The 16,752-nt window shown below is 34.8% G+C and overlaps 1 protein-coding gene across 1 annotated transcript in view; it reads right to left on the reverse strand.

The window, feature by feature from the left end:
• Window positions 1–16,752, reverse strand: part of LOC136843914 (gametocyte-specific factor 1 homolog) — a 451,321-nt gene that overhangs the window by 371,103 nt on the left and 63,466 nt on the right. Inside the window, exon 2 of the mRNA XM_067112826.1 lies at window positions 1,245–1,310. The gene's annotated coding sequence lies outside the window, so the exon portion shown is untranslated. The remainder of the gene's footprint in view (window positions 1–1,244; window positions 1,311–16,752) is intronic.

A 16,752-nucleotide genomic window follows, 5' to 3' on the forward strand; every position in this document is an offset into this window, starting at 1 on the left:
ATATATATATATATATATATATATATATATATATATATATATATATATATATATATATATATTTTGCTACGTCATATGCACTAGCTACAGTGCACGATCTCCGAGATCATTAACCAGCTTTATTCTCATATCATGCTTAATTAATTAAATGCCCTGGAAAGACTGACACTAGTCTGTTTCAGATTAGAAAGCAACTGGAAACTCTTGACATTCTGTTTGCCCACATAAGGCCATAAACTTTTTTGCCAAGTCTTGCAGACGCTAACATACAAATAAACTCATCCGTGAAAATAAAGACCTAATCCCATTCCGCTGATGTGGTCAATCAAGACTGTAAGTAATTAGTAATTAGGGGACGGGATTCATATTAGGCAATTCCTGATGATTAAGTCGAAATCGAATGGCCATTGACTGAAAAATAAATCTCAAACGACGAAGCATCAAAACAGAAAGCTTATCCATTATAGAATCATCACTGAATAGAAAAGATGATTTACTTCACGAAGGAAGTAGTTGTGAGGTCAAAATGTCACCTTTGGAAATGATGCCATAACACCTAGAAAAAAAATAAATGAATGAAACTTCAAATTTTACGAATGGCCTACTTTCGATAATCGGCTATCCACTACGGTAACATCGGCGCGCGCGAGAGAGAGAGAGAGAGAGAGAGAGAGAGAGAGAGAGAGAGAGAGAGAGAGAGAGAGAGAGAGATGTAAAAACCCTACATTTCATGGTTCGTAAGCAGAGAAACAGGTAATGTTAACGATTTATTTGGAAAAATAGGAGAGGGAACATGCATGATTTGAGATATAGCCTGGGATTATAATTTTCATTTTTCGAATGAGACCACATTGGCATCATTATCAAAGTTATTTCTCACCGGGAAAGAAACCGTCCATTAAAATTAATAAATAATTCTAATTCGTATCAGCGTGTGCATGTAATACACATTTCCACAAAATCGAGATTGCCAAGTGACACCAGGTAAGTGGGTAAATCCACTAACTAAAGCTTCTCGTTCACGTGAGACATATCTAATGAGACGTTGGAAAAAATAGAGTTTACCTCTTCAACGGCTGTGCAAGGAAAGAAATATGGCCACGAAATGGTTAAACTAAGCTTCTTTAACACAGGCGAGTAATGTCAACATGACATTCTACAATAAACAAACAATATGAAGGGGGGCCATAAGTATGACCTATATACCTATAGGATACCGATGCACTGCAAGTAAGTTGTCTTACCTTGTGGGAAACTGTCGGAGTCTTCACTGGACAACTCTTGGAATAATCCGTGAATCCTGCCTCCCCCTGCAGATAAAGAAATAGCATGTATAAATTTCTACAGTAAAGGAATATGTAAGGTCACCGCAAAATAAATGCTCGTTGAGAGATTCAGTCCCAGTATTTATTTATGTAATCTTCTATCAAAATATCAAAACAATACAAGGATCTCAGAAAGATCTTCATGAGGCATCAAATGGCATAACGAAAATTGAGACTGGTAGAATGGTGAACACACTGTGATGTGAAAACATCACGTAATGAAATTCACGCGAGGCTAATCTTCAAAAAGTGATTTGCTTGTCTAACACAGATAACTCACACTTTCCTGCATCTGACGATGAGGCCCCTAAGACAATGAACAAAAAGAGATTGGAATATTAAATAGGCTTCAATGTTATCTTCCCGTATCTGGGTACTATAAGAACCCTCCATGACCAATGTTCTAGATCCTCTGTTTATCTTTCACAATGTCTCCTCAATATCTTTCCCTTAGATACTGTTTCGCACGTTTTAGCACTGATATAAAGATCTTGACGTTCATACTGAACAGGCAAAAGGAAAGATATACCAATCTTAGTAGCTTACTGCATGGATTGTCAAGCGCAGAAAAGTGTCAGTTATTTGTGTTAGACAAGCAAATCACGACAATTACCCTTACTTGAATTACGTGAATACACCTTCCAGTGAGTTTAAAACTTTATAACAGGAACATAACCTCATAGGGAAATGTTGAAAAGATACTGGCACCTCTTAGTAATGTATGTCAACTTACACACAAGTGACTTGGAAAAATTAAAAGATGTAATTGTTAAAACTTGTTCCCTCAGATACGAGGAATTAACTAAAGTTCTTAGTACAGAGATGGAGAGTTTTTGTTCTAATCAGGACATTGAGCAACAAAGTTGAAAGAGACTAAAATACGATGACTTTCAGTATATTACATTTCTTAGAAGCCCCTAAAGAAGGCTATTATTGAAAAGGAGCGTTAAGAGCAATAAACCACAACTTTGTAAGTGATGAGACAACATCCATATTAAACCTGCCTCCCTAATCAGAGCGTAAACTCCTTTCGCCGAATCTCTAATTAACGAAGATCCCTTTACCGTACCCGGTAAAGGAGACATTCGCTTGAAATCTTCTTAACTCATTTCTTAAGAAGGCCCTTTCAGAAATTTCTCCCGGTTGCTTTCGAGCAAAGATCTGAACCCTCGTCACAAGTCAACCGACTCTAGAGCCATCATTTCGCTCCACGTGCTCCGCGGAAATTTTAAAGGCGTTCCGATTAGTTCTTTGACCTGCTTCTCCTGCTTTCATCTATGGACTGGACTCCTCTTCGTCCCTTTGGCTCGAACATTATTATTTCTCTTTTAAAATTAGGTCAGTCGGGTCTTCTCGATTTTGGGTGAAACGTTCTTTTCCCTTGAGAGTTCGTTTTCACGCCCGGATAAGACACGCCCTTTCGACCTCATTTTGACATGCGACACCTTAAATTAATCTTGATACTTCTATTTGATTATTAGAAATTTATTACACCTTCAGAAAGTCCTCTACCAGCAACAGCTTCTAAGTATTTCTGAGTCTATACGACACCTGAAATTAATCTTGATACTTCTATTTGATTATTAGAAATTTATTACACCTTCAGAAAGTCCTCTACCAGCAACAGCTTCTAAGTATTTCTGAGTCTATACGACACCTTAAATTAATCTTAATACTTATATTTGATTATTAGAAATTTATTACACCTTCAGAAAGTCCTCTACCAGCAACAGCTTCTAAGTATTTCTGAGTCTATACGACACCTTAAATTAATCTTGATACTTATATTTGATTATTACAAATTTATTACACCTTCAGAAAGTCCTCTACCAGCAACAGCTTCTAAGTATTTCTGAGTCTATACGACACCTTAAATTAATCTTGATACTTATATTTGATTATTACAAATTTATTACACATTCAGAAAGTCCTCTACCAGCAACAGCTTCTAAGTATTTCTGAGTCTATACGACACCTTAAATTAATCTTAATACTTATATTTGATTATTACAAATTTATTACACCTTCAGAAAGTCCTCTACCAGCAACAGCTTCTAAGTATTTCTGAGTCTATACGACACCTTAAATTAATCTTGATACTTATATTTGATTATTACAAATTTATTACACCTTCAGAAAGTCCTCTACCAGCAACAGCTTCTAAGTATTTCTGAGTCTATACGACACCTTAAATTAATCTTGATACTTATATTTGATTATTACAAATTTATTACACATTCAGAAAGTCCTCTACCAGTAACAGCTTCTAAGTATTTCTGAGTCTATACGACACCTTAAATTAATCTTGATACTTATATTTGATTATTACAAATTTATTACACCTTCAGAAAGTCCTCTACCAGCAACAGCTTCTAAGTATTTCTGAGTCTATACGACACCTTAAATTAATCTTGATACTTATATTTGATTATTACAAATTTATTACACATTCAGAAAGTCCTCTACCAGCAACAGCTTCTAAGTATTTCTGAGTCTATACGACACCTTAAATTAATCTTAATACTTATATTTGATTATTACAAATTTATTACACCTTCAGAAAGTCCTCTACCAGCAACAGCTTCTAAGTATTTCTGAGTCTATACGACACCTTAAATTAATCTTGATACTTATATTTGATTATTACAAATTTATTACACCTTCAGAAAGTCCTCTACCAGCAACAGCTTCTAAGTATTTCTGAGTCTATACGACACCTTAAATTAATCTTGATACTTATATTTGATTATTACAAATTTATTACACCTTCAGAAAGTCCTCTACCAGCAACAGCTTCTAAGTATTTCTGAGTCTATACGACACCTTAAATTAATCTTGATACTTCTATTTGATTATTACAAATTTATTACACCTTCAGAAAGTCCTCTACCAGCAACAGCTTCTAAGTATTTCTGAGTCTATACGACACCTTAAATTAATCTTCATACTTATATTTGATTATTACAAATTTATTACACCTTCAGAAAGTCCTCTACCAGCAACAGCTTCTAAGTATTTCTGAGTCTATACGACACCTTAAATTAATCTTGATATTCATATTTGATTATTACAAATTTATTACACCTTCAGAAAGTCCTCTACCAGCAACAGCTTCTAAGTATTTCTGAGTCTACCCGCTGTTTGATCAATTTCAATTCCCGCCACTAAAGACTCAGGAAGATTCTTTTGTTTAGCCGTTCACAGAGAATGCCGGCTGTTTTAATCCGTCAAACTACCATCGCATTGCTTCGACATCCTCTCTCACTTGAATATTCATATACCACTTGACTCTTAACAATTCAGGCACCATGGATCAAGATTTACTGTTCGATCTCGCCCAAGGGGAGCCCTTCTTTCGATCGCGCTGAAGTTTGGCCATCTTTATAAGGCTTCTGAGGAATGTCAGTTGCTTCTCATCAGCTATAAGCGTTCCCTAAGGGAAAGTTCTCCCCCATAACTATAGAGCTCTTATTCATTTCTATGTGTTGCCGATAATGGAGTACTATACACTTCTTCCCCCTCCTCTGTGGCTGGTCTCTTATTCTTTCCTTTATCTATACTGCATAAGATTTCCCCGCTTTTTGTTCATGATTCACAAACACCACCACACTTCCCCCTACCCCCTCAAGGGGGCGAGTGCCGTCGGTGCACCTCACGTGGTGCACTGTAGGCATGACTAGAGGGCGTATGCAGCGTCCCTTCGGCCCTTAGCTGCACCCACCGTTTAGCCGTTTACTTAACATCCATTTCCGCTCCATTTCTTCAGTCTTGCCGTCCAACTTCTCTAGTATTTTTTAGTGTAACAACGGGTTTTCTACCTGTTCCACCTCTAGATCCTTGTACTTCTTTATTTTCTGGATCGTCTTAGCGTGCTGTCCAAAAACTCCCGCTCACTATTTACGCTGTCTTAAAGGCTGAAAGGCCGGAAGTGCCCAGCGCTTGACTTGAAAACCGAAATTACATAAAATCAAACAAATACACTTCGCCACTCGTACCTCAGACATCTGCCTTCCCTTTAGATCTTTTTCTTACAGTAAAGTACCCACTCTGCCTCCCTTTTTTTAAAAGTATTGTCTTGGGTTAAGTTCTCGTACTTAACAAGATTGCTGGAGTAACTCAGTGACCTCGCCTGGTGCTCGGCTGAACATGCGTGAATTATGGAGAGAGTGTGCCTCCTCTTTTCCGGGGGACAGTGTCCTACCTGTCAGGTAACAATGGTCCCATTTACTCTGTGGATGTTCCTTTGTCTTGGAGATGCACTGCTTGGTAACCTTTCTTCTTCTTCTTCTTTATATATTCTTATATATATATACACATATATATACACGTATTTGTGCAATACAGACTAAAAGTATATTGTCATAAACGAAGTGTAATGACAGATACCTTAACATACATACACACTTGAGAAAAAAAGTTTTCTGTAGCAAAAACAAAGAAAGGTTTATATATATATATATATATATATATATATATATATATATATATATATATATATATATATATATATATACTGTATATATATATACATATTCAAACTTTCTTTGTTTTTGCTACAGAGGTTTTGGGGGACACTACCTCAAGTGCGTTTTATATTAAAGCATCAGTAATTATGCTTCATTTATAACAATATACTTTTAGTCTGAATCATTTCTAACAGTATTTTCCCCAAAGTGCCGCTGGGGGTATTCGAAGTTGCATAGCTATATATATCCCCGTATGCGCGTTCATGCTTGTGCATGTGCAAAAGAGAGAGAGAGAGAGAGAGAGAGAATAGATTTATCATTAATAAAGAAACCTAGGAGGATCTGAAGGCGAGCAGAAAAAAGACTGAAGGACGAGGGGAGGCAGTACAAAAAAACAAAATAAAAAATAAAAATGGCTATGAGAGCCGTTTGCTACCAACTGTGACCTACGGTGAAAAAGAAAAAAATAGGAAAAATGGTTATACGACTGTGCTGAGTTTCATTTTAAAAACTTTCATTTTTGACCATAGTACTTGGTTTCAGAATAAAAAAAGGTTGCCTGGAGTTTTTGAGCTGAATTGTAAACATATCTATCTATCTATACACACACACATGTATATATATATATATATATATATATATATATATATATATATATATATATATATATATATATATATATATATATATATATATATATATGACTATTTATCACATCACCGTGATTCATATACTATCAGAAAGCTACAAACGTCCTTTAATATCAATTCACTCTACCTCAGAAGTAATATATTTTCATATATATTTACCGAAGGAATTTTTAGTTGATAATAAGTCCACCGTCCCGTGGGGTCGAACCAGCGACGGACGAGGAATCAGGACTACAGTGACACACTAACCAGGGACGGTGGATCGAACCAGCGACGGACGAGGAATCAGGACTACAGTGACACACTAACCAGTCGGCCGACTGGTTAGTGTGTCACTGTAGTCCTGATTCCTCGTCCGTCGCTGGTTCGACCTCACGGGACGGTGGACTTATTATCAACTAAAATTCCCTTCGGTAACATATATGAAAATATATTACTTCCGAGGTAGAGTGAATTGATATTAAAGGACGTTTGTAGCTTTCTGATAATATATATATATATATATATATATATATATATATATATATATATATATATATATATATATATATATATAAATATATATATATATATATATATATATATATATATATATATATATATATATATATATATATATATTGGGAAAACTACAGACGTAGTTCAGGCAACCCTCTGCAAAAAGGAAGTTAGACTGAATAAATATGTAAAACTGCAGAATAGAAAAAAGCACTATAAAGATATATTTCAGTCGCCGTACCTAAGATTTTGAAGGAAAAACATGTGAGAGTTAAAATCTACTACGCCAAAGCCTGTGAGTTTCAAGTCGTATTTTTTTCCCCCAAACGAGTGATATCATGACGGAAAAATATGGAGAAGAAAGAAAATATATATTTCTTATATGACCGAAGGAGATGGAATTGATCAAGGTGATAAAATTCACAGAGCTTCTAATACTGAGTAATAAACCATTATAACCCTGATTACCTAAGCACTGCAAGACGAGTACAATTAACAACTTATTCTCTTCAGAAGTGAATGCCAAACGTCGTATGGAGGTCTCTCACTAACAGCTCACGTACTTTTTACCTTTACCATCCCTGCGAGAGCAATGTTTCACCCCTCACAACTGACCCAGATAAAATCGGCTTAATCGGGCGTGGATGGGTCGTCACAAAGATTTCATAAGGCCCCTTGAATTACCGAGACCCTTCGCATCATTCTCCTCCTCGACGCTAAGAAATTTCACACCTTTGTGGACATCCCATCCTTTTTTCCTCCTTTTTTTTTTTGCCTTCTTCTTTGAAAGTCCTCGTTAAGATCACACCGTGAAAAACTTTATTGAAGACTCCAGGATCCTCAAAGGATGCTTCGGGCATCCTTTGGAAAAGAAAGAGGAAATGACGAGATGAGCATTACATTCTCTTTCTTCGAGATATTTCAAAGGCGTTGTAGATACAAAAGTAACGAGTTAAAATATAAAATACACCAGCCTCTAACTCCTGGATCACTTTTGTCGCCGAATTCGTGTGTTTTCCTGTAGGTGATTGCAGTGATTTTTACAGGAGGCTGAATGGTTTTAATCAAATTCAAGCCCCAGGAGTATAGCTTGATTGGGAGAATTAGCACTTGGCTTCTTAACTATTCGTAAATAAAGTAATGCCATTCATCCATGGCACATCGCCATACCGTGATGTAAATAAGAAGTATTTTGATCAATACAGTCTTACTCCTATACATAACAATTGATTTTTACTTATCAATGCCATTTACATATCTTTCGCAAGCCGTTGGTTTCGCATATGAATCAAAATATCGCCTGATGAAAGCAGTATTTCATTAATGAAAAATGTTACTGTAAAATCCAAGGTCTGCAATTGGCCGTTTGTCTTTATTTGTTTATTCACTTATTTTATATATATATATATATATATATATATATATATATATATATATATATATATATATATATATATATATATATATATATTCACTATTTACTTATTTTAATTTCTTGGTGACCAATTTTTCACTTCTGCAAGAAATAAAGATATATAAACGTGTGAATTAGCCGTTTGTTTTTATTTATCTATGTATTTATTTTCTCATTTATTTGTGACTGATTCATTTATTTACATAATCATTCCGTTTTCTTAAGGACCAAGTTTCCCCTCCTGCAAGCAATATATATACAGATACACAACCCTGAAAACGAACTGGTTCTCCAGACTGCCTTCAGAAAGTTTCTTTACATGGTTACATCTCCTACCTACCTGATCGTCCTCCAAAGGTTATTCGCGATTTGTTTTCGTAAAGAGTTACAATTTAAGCGGCTGATTTTCTTTTTCCAACGGGAGGAAACACAGAAACCCATGGAGATATCATAATGGAAATGCGAAGCATAATGCGGTTCGCGGCAAGACGTTAATGGACGTAAATGGAGAATTGAAAGTTTTAGAAATGTAAATTTTAAAAAAATAAAAAATAAAGCATAACAAGACAGGCACCCAGATAGGAAGAGTCACTCATCTTGATGAGGGAATTATGGCTGTGTGTTACTGGATCTTGTACATACACACACACACACATATATATATACATATACATTTGTATACATATATATATACTGTATGTATATATATGTATATATCCACACATCTATATATATAAATAAAGACAAAATCCACGAAGGAAAGAGAAACAATGGAGTGCTGCAAGGCCTTTCGACTTGTAGCCCTTTACTTAGCAGACTGCTAAGTAAAGGACTATATGTCGAAAGGCCTTGCAGCACTCCATTGTTTCTCTTTCCTTCGTGGATTTTGTATTTATTTGTATACTCATCACGTTCCATATTTTCGTGATTCAGTTATACATCTATAGTTATGTATGCATATATATGTACACACATACATATATATATGTACATAATTTATATATAAGCAATAATATATATATATATATATATATATATATATATATATATATATATATATATATATATGTGTGTGTGTGTGTGTGTGTGTGTGTGTGTGTGTGCACGTGTGTATTTCAAACTGATGTCCAAAAGGACAAGAAATGAGAAATTTCACTGAAGTCAATTTTTCCCCATCGGGGAAATGATTCATTCTGACCTGCCTCCACTAATCTCGCTACCACGAACTTTGGTCATTTCCCACAAAGCCTTTCGATTAACAAGGTTTTAGACAGAAGGAGATGAAAGAACCCGTCACAAAGCATTTCCTCTCCAGGCAGAGACGACTGTCACCAGAGTGAATGGAGGTTTTCATTGAGAGAGACATACTCATTGAAACGGTGACTTCCTGCTGTTTAACCCCTCTGGTTTTCTTTCAACTTGCATTTAGCATTACCACAAATACAGTAAAAAAAATAAACCCCGTAGGGGGTTAGTGCCGTCAGTACACGAGATGCAGGCATTACTTAAGGTCCTTTGCAGCGTACCTTCGGCCCCTAGCTGCAACCCCTTTCGTTCCATTTACTGTACCTCCTTTCACCTTCTCTCTCTTCCATGTTACTGTCCACCCTCTCCTAACAATTGATTCATAGTGCAACTGCGAGGTTTGCCTCCTGTTACACCTTTCAAACCTTTTACTGTCAATTTCCCTTTCAGTGCTGTATAACTTCATAAGTCCCAGGCCTTTGGCCTAAATTCAATATTCAACTCAGTAAAAAATAAAGATTGAAAATCAACATCATTATGAAGGTTCTGTATATCATTATTTTGGTGCAGAACAGAAACATCCCAGAGTAGCCAATAATCCTTAATAAATAAATGCTCGACGGGAAATCAGTAGCAACGGAATATTTTCATTTGTGTAAGCGATGAGAAAGAGGATGGACAACAAATGCACTCTTCAAAGAAGCAGCAAAGGATTTGCATAGCATCGCAAAACCGATGTTTCATTCTGCCTTGAACGTTCAGTCTGTGTGTGGACTAATAACTGTTGTTCAATCTTTTACTGGGTTATCGTTACTCATTCCGGTTAGATTCTATTTCTATATCCATATCCGCCTATTTATCAATGTACTACCTATCTATCTATCTATCTATCTATATATATATATATATATATATATATATAGATATATATATATATATATACATATGTATGTATGTAAATAAGTATATAATTTATATATATACATATACATAAATATATGTACATACATATGCATACATATATATATAATATATATATATATATATATATATGTGTGTGTGTGTGTGTGTGTGTGTGTGTGTGTATCTATATATCTATATATATATACGCATACATACATACATCCGTTAAGCGAAAAGAAACAAGCTCAATTTACAACACGAAAAGGAAAAGAGATATGCCGTCATTAAAAAAAAATCTAGATACCCGAATTAAAATAGTTTCAAAAATTATGCTTTTAAAATCTCCCAGCAGCTGTAAAAAACCATAATATAAAAATTCTCATAATCTATGAAAAATATTTAATAAAGGGGAGAGAGAAAACACTTTTTTTTTTAATAAAAGCTGTTGTCAGTCTTCCCTAAACTTAATTAAATTTCCTCGTTATATATTAGGACATTATAAGGACATTACCAGAATTCGTTCTGCAGCATCGACCTTAATAAACTTTCGCAGGTCGAATGTATTAAGGCATAATATTATCGGCACGACATGGTGCCGCTTCAGCTTTTAGATGATGCAATGTTTCATTGGTATTTTTGATCCAAGTTACCAGACGTTGAACGTAACGCACTTGTTGTTGATATTTTAATAAGCGCTTGTTCACACACATACGTATACATACATACATACATATATGAGTATATATATATAATTTAGATTTATATATAATCATATATTTATAAATATACATATGTACAAATACGTATACACACATATATATTTATATATACATATATTTATAAGTATATATAAAAATATATGTGTACTTGTGTGTCTAGTTTTATATATATATATATATATATATATATATATATATATATATATATATATATATATATATATATATATATATATATACACATATATGTATATATGAATGTACATACACGTATATACTGTATATATGTATACACACACAAACAAATATATATATAGATATACATGTGTGTGTATGTTTGTATGTATATACGGTATATAAAATCTTTAAGCCATGAATCCTACACGCACACAATCCCCAGGGCACCCAACCCAACGCATCATCTTACTCCATTTCCTGCAGCAGAAATTCGGTGGTAAATCAGCGCACCGTCCGGCATCCCAGGACCTCCGTGCAAAATCATTCAATCGCGAATTTCTGTCCAGCAACTCTATTTACAAACCATTCTCCCACGGCACGTGGACAACTTCGCAAGTGTTCAGTAAATAGAAAGGAAGAAAAATTTGCTGAGAGCGTGAATCATTGAGCTGTTTCGGGCTGACGTCTCCATCAATTCGGGAGAGGGAAAAGGGATCGTATAAATCAGTGGTTCTTAAGCTTTTTATTACCACGCCCCCTCTAAGAGTTGGTCCTTCCCTCCACGCCCCCCTTGCATCTATGAGCACAATTCCCTCCAAGAATTAAAGGAAAATGAAAAATAAAGAGAAAGGGTGATTTTATTCTTTTGGGAATGAATAGTGAGAGACTTGACACTGCTTCTTAACAACTCTTGTTAAAAGACTAACGAATATCATAAGAGAATTTATAATTTTTCCCTAGGGCTCGCGGCCCCCTCCGAAATTGCTGACGACCCCCAGGTTGAGAACCACTGGTACAAATCGAGGGACAACATGAAATACGAACTGCGTTGCCTGGCAGCTTCAACTCTGATGATAGAGTGGTCTAACACGTCTCTCCCAATAAGACGAGACAAAAGACCAACTTGGAAGTTTCAGCAATCAATCAGGGGGTTCAATACAGACATTTTATCCTTGATTTCGGTGCGTCTGCTTTTGATAAATGCGTTTGTATCTGAATTTCACAAAGATTGACTTGATAAGAAATTATATACATATCACTTGAAGCTGAGTAATAATGACAGACATGTTTTTAACCAAACAAAATACATATATACACATTTTGAAGTAAATGTTACGTACATACTTATGTATGTATGTATATATATATATATATATATATATATATATATATATATATATATATATATATATATATATATATATATATATATATATATATATATATATATATACATACTATGTGTATATATATATACATACTTATGTATGTATATATATATACATATATTTATATATAGTTATATACACATATATTTACTCATATATATATATATATATATATATATATATATATATATATATATATATATATATATATATATATATATATATATATATATTTATGTATATATATATATATATATATATATATATATATATATATATATATATATATATATACACATTTGACCTGAAGCTGTTGTCAAGGCTATCAATCACGCCAGCTAGAAAACATTAAGTACCAGGAAATTTTTGCCTTTGCTCAGAGGCATTTCAGCGAAGAAGATACGCAAAGAATGGTGTCACTCTCAGCAAAGTAGTTATAAGTAGCAGATTAGGTTTCAAAGTGTCGTTTTATATAATCCGACTTTTGTCGGTTATATGTTTGTTTAGTATTTCGTTATAAAAGATGTGTGTTAAAACCATGTTTTCATATATATATATATATATATATATATATATATATATATATATATATACTGTATATATAAGCATATATAAATATATTCCTTTATACAAAAAGATCTAAATCATGTGTGAAAAACATTTTCGAAAAGACTGCAAAATATGTGTGGTAAATTATGTTAATGCATTTTGTCAACAGTGTAATATTCTCGCGATTTTTGCATTTTCTTGAGCTTCAAATAAAGTGAAATAAATGAAAGGCAGAGCATCAGGTGGAGTATAAGGCCAAAAAACATTTCATACTCAGGGGATTAAAATGCTAGGCGTTAATGAAGTTTCTCCACCGGATGAGAAAGGAAAATGCTGTAATGAACGAGCTCTTTTTGCGATAAGAGTTAACAAGACACCTGCAAAAAAAAAAAAAAATAGAATGATATTGGCTTCCAGAAATTCCACATGCAGCTATTCTTCGTAATTAGCCTTTTTTGTCTTTTGTGAGGCAAAACATGTTCATTTTTCCGTGTCCTATTACTCAAGAAGTCATCAAAATCTCTGCTCTCCATTTCACCGCCTGTTCGTCTCTCTCTCACTCTCTCTCTCTCAAAAGACATTTTATGCTTATTGGGTTCTTTGCTGCAAAAGCCATAAAAATAACACGACCTAAGATCTCAAAAACCCGCGAGCAGACAGATGCACCCACATTCCTTGGGTTCATTTCCATATCAAAACTTCCAATATCCGTTTCAGACTCTATAGGGTTTTTACTGCTGGGCTTTGTGGGTCCACTTCTGTATATGTTGGAGAATTTCAGTTTCAGAACACTTGATTCGACTTTATCAACGTCGTGGCACGGAAGTTTTTTTTTGAAACAATTTCTTCACCATCTTCATTTTGAATGTAGGGGAAGTGTCGTATTATGTTACATATATATATATATATATATATATATATATATATATATATATATATATATATATATATATATATATATAAAGTAACTTTATCACCCACACAAATGTTCTGTGCATTAATACATTTACTAACAGGACCTCATTGAAACTGGATGGTATCTAGTGGGGATATTTGTTCAGGAAAAGTTACAAGTTTTCTAGGACTAAGAGTCCTTGTCGTCAGGTATCCATAGAATGACCGGACACGTGGTCCAATTGTATTTATATGGGCATGGGGGAGTGGATTAAACCCCTTGTCTTTCCATTTCCATATGCTGGCTTCTTTAATTTTTTTATTATCCTCCTTCTCCTGTGTGGACCCGCCCTCGTGACCTTGGCCTTTCTCCATGTGATCTCGTGTTTTTGCGTGTTCTCTTTTCAATTATAGTGAGTACAATTTTTCTTGATAGGCTATCCTCAAATCCGTTTCCAGTATTGCCTATCATTACATTGTTTGCACATTTTATGAAGGCATTTTCTACCATCAGCCTGGCCGTTTTGTTAGTGTTCCTGTGCAAAAAATTCATATTCCCCCAGTCTAGTTTGCGGTCGTTTTCCCAACAGTGCTTGGCAACCGCCGCCGACTGATTGTAGCGCCTCACGTTTTGTTTATGTTGTTTTCCTCGTTCTTTGATGGATTTACCATTTTCGCCGAAGTAGCTCCTCACAGTCTAGACACGCTGCCATGTATACCCCACCTCTTACCTCTTCCCACTCGTCCGACTTTTTGTTGTCTATTTTATTCATAATGGTGTTTTTGTAACTGCCTATCAAACTGAAATTATCTAGCTTCCTGCTGATGGGTGTAGTAGTGTTGTTGTCCGGGGCTGTAATTATCTTCTTTCCTTTCAAATGTTCCTTTTCTATCCCTTCCCTCTCCCAGAATAGTTTTTTCTTGCCTCGATGTGTGCCCGTTCCCACCAGTACTTAGGGTATCCTAATCTCCCAAAACGCTCCCTCGGGTATTCCAGCTTTTCAGCTAAGAACTCGGGACTGCAAATCCTATAAGCCCTGATGGCCAACCCTGTCATTACTCCCATTTTAATTCCTTTCCTTTGACTGAAGTAAAGGTTCGTTTGTGCTGTTTCAACGGTTTATTGAATAGCATATAAAATCTATTTCTATTTTTCAGTGTACATGTATCTTCATGAAAAGTTGACACGACTATTGCAAGAAGTAATTGTACATCTCTTTATCTATTCTTCAAATATCCTTTTCCATGACATTACTCGAGGTATCTTGCTTATTCAGTTTACTCGTGCGTTTCTCTTTCCATTAGCAAACAATTACATATTTTTACAAACAATAATCATTTATTTTGATTATGAGGTTATTTTCACTTCTTGCTTAACCTGAGTTCTTGTTCCATATCGCCTAAGAAAAAATATTACAGTTTATTATGAAACATTTTTTGAAATCTTTGTAATAAAACGACCTGGTCTGGATGTGAGGCGTCGCAGATGGGGAAACTTCCAACGTCCTCTTATCGAAAATGTAAAAATTTCCAGCTATCGGAACGAATCTAGAACTTTTCGATGGACCTCTCTCTCTCTCTCTCTCTCTCTCTCTCTCTCTCTCTCTCTCTCTCTCTCTCTCTCTCTCTTCTGTGCCCGAAGAGATAGATGACAGGGACGGACGGAAAAACTGAAGTCAAGAAATCTGAAAGAATTTCCTGGAGCCAAAGGCACAAACTTTCAAAGAGCCAAGTTGCTGTCCAGGAACGATAAGAGTCCAGGAGGTTAAAAGACATCCATTTCGTCCATCAGCAATCGAGTCTTCTTTTGAATAACTGAGTAACAGACAACATGTCACAGAGTGGGTCGAGGGAATACTCTAATGAAAGAAAATATGATATTGGCATGAAATCAAAACATAACACAGATGTGAGGTGATCCACAGGTAGATCTTGTTGTACAGGATTAGAATAAAGATAGCCCTCTCAGGAGATAAGCACCAACGAGATCTTACCCAAGAGTTCAGACAGAAAATTGTTGAAATAATGAGTCCAGGCAGGATAACAGCGAACTGGATAATGACGATGCTGCATTGTACGTCCATCTTCATTACAGGATTTCATCGGGGGAAGGTGAGCATGAACTTGATACACTGATCAACAACAAGTTCACCTTTGAAAACTGTTGCGTTATTACTGCTGCATTGCTAGCCCAAATTAGAACCTTCATTGATCATAACAGCTTGTAAGATCCGGGTGGAATATGGCATACTTTGAAGAAAAAATATATTTAGAAAAGTATGTTTAGTTTCGACTGAACGTTAAAATATTCTTGTTCATAAGGGAGACGAAAATTCCGAAGAGACTGCTTTGAAAAGGAAGGGGAAAGTCACTTCTCATTTCTAAAAGTAACCTTGTAGTGAAAAACAAGGAAAATAAATATAAGAATATCAACAAGATACCTTTTTATTGTTATTTTTATTCAGAAGATGAACCAAATTCATATGGAAAAAGTCCACCAAAGGGGTCATTGACTTGAAATTCAAGCTTCCAAAAGATATAGTGCTCCTTAGGAAGTAAGAGAAGATAAAGAGAAATTCCTTAATAAATGGAATTGGAATCAATAATGGAAATACATTAGTCATGAAAATTTATTTTTGTTTTGGTAAAAAAAGAAAGAGTTGTTATTAGTTGAAATTATCATCAGTACTTTAAATGGTTTATGTGAAATTTTTGCTTGTTTTGTCGCCTTCCATAGGTAATT

This window comes from Macrobrachium rosenbergii, chromosome 12, assembly GCF_040412425.1.
Source record: "Macrobrachium rosenbergii isolate ZJJX-2024 chromosome 12, ASM4041242v1, whole genome shotgun sequence".
Taxonomy (NCBI): Eukaryota; Metazoa; Arthropoda; class Malacostraca; order Decapoda; family Palaemonidae; genus Macrobrachium; species Macrobrachium rosenbergii.